At 43.9% G+C, this 6,587-nt stretch overlaps 1 pseudogene; it reads left to right on the top strand.

Moving 5' to 3' along the window:
• Nucleotides 1–2,630: 2,630 nt before the first annotated feature.
• On the top strand, nt 2,631–3,613 carry LOC137167758 (probable G-protein coupled receptor 174; annotated as a pseudogene).
• Nucleotides 3,614–6,587: the final 2,974 nt, after the last annotated feature.

The raw sequence follows: 6,587 nt of genomic DNA on the forward strand, positions 1-6,587 counted from the left end.
AGGGGCTGTAAAAGACATGAGGGGGTAGTGGGGAAAAGGGGGACAATGTGGAGGCATTTCTGCAGTGCTTACGTGACTTGGGAGCCTAAAACCCTTTTTTCACTACTAACACAGGTCTATCGGGGCCTACGTCTCACTGACTGTGGCTGCGATTTGTTCCCAAGTGCCTCAGTTCCTTTTGAATAGGAGATTTATGGGCTAGATCTACCAGAGGATTGAGGCGTTTGTCACTCCAGTTGCTTAAATCCAACCTTGTGATGGCACAGAGGACCTCAAAAGCCCTGCTCAGCCACTGCCTAACCTCCCACTGAGCCTCAGGGAAATCTCCTCGGTCTCTGAATTTCCACCATTAAGATCCCCTCCCTGCCTATATCTGTGGCAGTCAGCAAGGGCCCGGCCACCTCCCTCTCCATGCCGAGGCTTCGCTCTCATACGCATGCCGCAGGGAGCTGCAGGCTAGGCACCACCCCACTTTTTCCCGTTGTGGGCCTGACCCAGTTGACGTGCTTGGAGCAGACCTAATCCTGAGCCACAGAGCTGAAGGAGTGGCAGCCCCCCCTTGCAGCCATTAGCCCCGTGGTTTGGGCGCTTGGCCAGGCCATGAGAGATGCACATTGAACTCCCCCTTCTGCCTGTCGTAGAGAAGGGGTTAGAACTTGGGTCTCCCGCTTTGGAGGCAGAGGCCCGACCACTAGGCTATGGGATAGTCTGATAATGGGGGCAGAGGGGATACTTTCCCTGTGGCACTAACTCAACAGGCATTGGGCCAAAGAGAGAGGAGGAATGACGCTATGGCCCAGGGGTCAGATCCCAGTTCAGCCCCTGCTGCATGGCAGGAGAAGGGGATAAGAACTCTGGTTTCCCACTTTCACGGTGATTGCCGCATGCCTGGGGGTCACAGCTGAAAATCCCACACACAGACACGCTCCTCCTTCTGGAGGAGATTTAGGCATCTTATTCCCTAATTGGAACAGGGCTTCGGTCATGTCCTCCTCCTCAGTGTTCCCTGTGGGCTCCCTGCTCACCAAGCTGGCATTTGTGGCTCCCTTTCTTTGGTCCCGCTTGTCAAAAGGGATGTGGGCTCCTAGCTCCCTCTGAAATCCATGGGAGTAAGAAGCTTAGAGCATCTCAGACCCTAATTCTCCCCACACAGCCTAACCACCAGCATGAATGGTGAAACTGCTGCCCGGCAAGGTGCCTAGAAGCTGGGTATCACTGTGCTTACGTCCCTTTGTGAATCAAGGGATAAAGAGTGTGAGCGAGAAGTTTACATCTTTGTCCCTCCAAACTGTCTGTCTCCTGCACCTCAGCTGGGGAGGATTTTCACAGAAAAAGATCAGTAAGCAATGGAAACAGAGGGCCCCGTCTCTCGCCCTTCACCTCTATAAACACCATCAATACCGCCCTGCTACGAACACTGAATTCAGCAAGGGGTCCTGGCTGAAAAGCACCCAGCACATAAGTCTGCTAACGCATGTGGTGAGAGACGTTTGATTTGAAATCACTGAGCTTGTCAAGTTATGTACTAGTTTGTGTTTTACCTTAGTAGTGAGAGGGGCTATTGTCAATCAAACGTCCACGTGACGTAAGCCCTGCCCTACCCGCCCATCGATCAACGGTCCCGTGACCGTAAGCCCCACCCTACCCGCCTCTATCACCGGAAGTCCCGTCCCATCCGGTCACCTGACATCTGGTCCCTCCTCGGGTTATGACTTCCTGGTGAAGATGGGCACCTGCCCCGGAAGCGGGGTGATGCGACCGCCCTCCGAGAATGCCCCCCTTTCTGCTCCCCACCAATGGGAGAGGGTTTCACACCAAGAGCTGGGATTGGCCCAGCAAGGGTTTTTGAATTTGTGCCAAGAGCTGGGATTAGTCCCACGAGGGTATAGGGAGAAGTGGGGCACCCCTACCTTTCCCAGAAGGGAAAGGTGCACCAATGGGGTGGCGCAGCCCCACGGAAGTCTCGGGGCCCTTAAACCGTCTCGTTTTTGAGACCGCGTGGTTCACAGTTCGTGGAACATGGACGCCTTCACCACCACCGTGAGGCCTTCGAAATTTGTTTTGGCTCCTAAGTTCTTGGCCCCCCGGCGTAGAAAGTGTTACATTAGCGAGGAGGACACCCCTTTGGCCCAGCCTTTGTTCGACACACCGGAGCCCGACGTGCCTGACGGCCTCACGCTGTCCGTGGAGGTGTCACCGGTGGGGCAGGCCAAAGGAAGTGATGCGGCACAGCTAAAGTAACGAGCTTGATTCCAGAATCAGAATAGAAGACATAGAAACTGAAACCTCAGCGTAAAAGTTAAGGCTGAAGGAAATGTCATATGCAGTTTGTACCTCGGGACAATCTGCTCAGCAAGAAGATTCAGAGGAATAATGTTTTCAAGCCTTGTAAGAAACAAGCTTACATAGTTAAATGAACACAAAGTAGACACAGACACACAAAAAACACACTGTGAAGAGCAAAATAATGCTGGACAGGAAAGCAAGGGGATGCAAAGGAACAAGACAAATAAATGTTAAATTTGCATCTTCTCCAATATTTTTAATCGTTATTTTTCTAGGAAATGTGAAGGTAGCTGGAAATTCCATTGATAACCTAAATGTCTCATTAGAGTTCATATCTGTGCTAAATGAAAATAAACTTGACGACTGACAACTCAATCTGTTACAACAATACTTACGTTAAGTGTTACTATGCACTTACATACACTTTGATTCTGGCCCCTGGATTAATAGGGAATGTTTTAGCTCTGTGGGTCTTTTATGGCTACATGAAAGAAACTAAAAGGGCTGTGATATTTATGATCAATCTAGCCATTGCTGATTTAGCACAAGTTTTATCCCTGCCTCTAAGGATTTTCTATTACATGTCTAGAACATGGCCCTTTGGAGGAGGCGTCTGCATATTTTGTTTCTACCTTAAGTATGTAAATATGTATGCAAGCATCTACTTCTTGGTTTGCATCAGCATAGGACGATTTTTGTTTCTTATGTACCCCTTCAAGTTCAATGACTGCAAACGCATATACAATGTGTACATCAGTATCGCTGGGTGGATTGTAGTCTGCATTGGCTGTTTGTCTTTTCCTCTTCTAAGATTTAACTATAGTGAGATGAATGTCAGTTAGAAGTGCTTTGCAGACTTCCCCATAAATGATATTAAACTTTCCAACTCCATTGTGATGATGACCATAGGTGAGCTGATTGGGTTTGTAACCCGTCTTCTCATAATTCTGTATTGCTCTTGGAAGACTATCCTATCATTAAAAGAAAAGAATTCCATTTCCCATGACTTTCGAGAGAAAAAAAAGGCTTTAAAGATGATCCTCACCTGTGCTGTGGTATTTCTGATTTGCTTTGCACCTTATCATATCAGTTTTCCTTTAGATTTCCTTGTTAAATCACATCAGATAAAAAACCCACATGCCCGAAATGTGATTTCAATATTTCATGCAGTGGCTTTGTGTCTTGCCAGTTTGAATTCTTGTGTAGACCCAGTCATATACTACTTTACTACAGATGAATTCAGAAGACGACTTTCAAGACAAGATTTGCAAGACAGTATTCAGTACACAACAGAAGTTATGTGAAAAAGCATTCCAGAACTGTGTAATAAGGTAAAGTGGTAGGATATTAACATTGCACTTTCTGAAATGATTGAAAAAACGTCAATGTTCAACATCATATTCATGTGGCCCAGCACATCGGGGAAAATTCTGAGGTCCTTTCTCAGGCAAACATCTGTTGATTTCAATGATCATTTGACTGATTAAAAAACTGACAAAGGACTTGAGGCTTTCACCTTTTTCTTGCAAAATTGTTGTGAATATTGAATTTAAACAATGTATTATGTGTATTATAAAAAGAATTGATATGGTGCCCAATCCTGAACTGGCCAAACCAGAATAAAATAGCTTTGTTTATGTGAAACTGATGAGTTTAAGGTTGGGATTTCACTTGTTGAATAGAGGTCAGGCCAGAGTACTAATTCTGCATCCAGCTATTGCTGTATGTAGGACAGGGAGTGTAAAGGATGTGACCTACCACAACCCTCTTGTATCAGCTTTCAGCCACGTGGTATGCGACGTATTAGACGAAATGCATGTAGTAAAAACCTGTGGGGGAAAAAAGTGTTTAAAAAAAACCAAAACAGGAATGTTTGAGGCAAGGGTCTGACTTACCAACACCCACCCCGCAGAATTACAAGAAGCCAGCCAGGGGCTAGAGTTATCGGGTAATAGGTCTGGGGGAGTCTCACTTACAGTAAGGATCAGGCTTGTTAGCTGTAAATAAAAGTATTGAAAAGGGGCTTTGTGACTATCTGTGTTTCTGTAAGACGGCCTGCGTGGGCCTTATATATATGATAAATGTTTCAAGGTGGCTGCATGTCTTTTAAATAAAAAATGTTTTTGTGAGAACCCAGCTATTGTCTTTGTGTATTTACAGCAAAAAAACTGAAATGTGTGTAGTAGAAGAAAAAAACCCAACCAAACAAAAAACAAACAAACCCCCCAAACAAACCAGGAATGCTTGAGACCTGGGCCTGACTCACCAAACTTTTGTTTTCACCAGGGGTTACAGTTATCGTGTAATAGGTTTGCAGAGCCTTACTTACAGTAAGGGGCGGGGGGAGAGATGGGGGTAACTGAATGCTATTGGACAGTTTAAAATAAAGCCTCAGGAATTGCTGGGTTATGACAGCTTTAAAATAGTATATGCATATGCATACATTGATATTTGCAAGGTTCTGCAGTCAGAGAATAACATTAAGCTATGTTATGTATGGCCATTATTGTTTAATATTATAAGAAGACCCTACAGGAAAATTTTTAAAAAAGTACCCCAGTTGTGCATGTTACAAAAGGGAACATTTGGGATATACTGATTAAATCAGCTTGTTAACTGGACTTTGAAAGTACCCCAGTTGTGCATGTTACAAAAGGAACATTTGGGATATACTGATTAAATCGCCTTGTTAACTGGACTTTGAAAGACTCAGAACGGTATAAAAAACCTTAGCTTTTTTCTCCTAACAGACACTATTTAAACTGCTGGACAACTAGCCAGGCCTAAATTACAGGAAGCTTCATTAGAGTTTGTTATTTCTTCCTACCAGATAACCTCTGAAGGGGATAGTTTATGGCATACCTGTGCAAGGTTTTTTGGTGGGAAGGAAGTATTATCTATTCCCCCATCACTGACAGGCCTTTATTTTAAATCATGTTAGTGAAAAATGTATAGGTGTTAGGGTGACTGGTAATCCTTTAAGCAACAAACAGTGGGAGGATATAATTGTATGCATTATGTAGTTGTTAATATTCATTTATAGGTGTTATGTAACCAAATAAGGGTCTATGGGATGCTGTTGGAAATGTATACATTTACATACAGTTATGGATAAAAGAATTATAAAGTAACCCCACATGGAAACATGAAGTTTGTCACAAAGACAGTTTGAGCATGCAGCTGTAAGCTAAAAGGCAGTTAGAATGTGCTGACCGATAAGCATGGTCAGCGAGGTCTCGGCGACGTTTTCTCTGAAGCTAAAATCAAGATAGCAAATTGTCCTATGGCCTCTTTCTTTTGACTGAAGCTGTATTTTTCCATTTTAACAAGGAGCTAGTCTGTGTTTTCTTATACACCTGCCACTCTCGCTGCACACTCCTGGCGTGGAGGTGGAAAGAGCAGGCAATCAAGGGTAGCAGGTTGGATTATTTTTAACGTATATTATATAATGTTATTTTTTGTCCATGCTATTCTTACTAAGAATGCTAGGTGTTTTTATTGCAGTGTGATCTAGTGATTATGGAATCCAACCCTTCAAGCAGCCTTTCATCAGGCCAAGGTAAAGCCCCTATTTTAACTATATAGTGGGGGAGGGGGTATAATAGTTTGCAGGATGTCATACTAACTCAAATTATCCTTGTCTTTTATTTAAAAGACGCACCTGTGACTGCTTGTTTGTACCCTGTGATGGAAGGTAAATATTTGCAATTGTGTTTTATTTTTAAAGTAGTGCAAAAGGTGGTGTTTTTCATGCTTGAATTGATCTATGTTAAGCAGTGTGGGTTTTTTTTTTTAAAGAATTTTGCTGTGGGGTAAAGTAATTTGAGGGTTATAACTTCTTGGAGGAACTTAGTCTGAACACGTGTTGATATGCTTTTATGTGTTTAAATGGACAGTGGAGGGTTTTTTAAAAAATAATTTTGCTTTGGGGTAATTTGAGGGTTAATAACTGCTTGAAGGAACTTAATCTGAATATGTGCTGATGTGTTTTTATGTGTTTAAATGGACAGTGGAGGGTTTTTTAAAAAAGAATTTTGCAGTGGGGTAAAGTAATTTGAGGGTAATTTGAGGGCGTGTCTAACAAAGGCTGGGCCAAAGGGGTGTCCTCCTCGCTAATGTAACACTTTCTACGCCGGGGGGCCAAGAACTTAGGAGCCAAAAAAAATTTTTGAAGGCCTAATAGGTGTGGTGAAGGCGTCCATGTTCCACGAGCTGTGAACCATGCGGTCTCAAAAACAAGACGCTTTAAGGCCCCGAGACGTCCGTGGGGCTGCACCGCCCCATTGGTGCACCTTTCCCTT

Source organism: Emydura macquarii, unplaced genomic scaffold (assembly GCF_026122565.2).
Source record: "Emydura macquarii macquarii isolate MOO-44397 ecotype Brisbane River unplaced genomic scaffold, CSIRO-AGI_Emac_v2 contig_2981, whole genome shotgun sequence".
NCBI classification, from domain to species: Eukaryota; Metazoa; Chordata; order Testudines; family Chelidae; genus Emydura; species Emydura macquarii.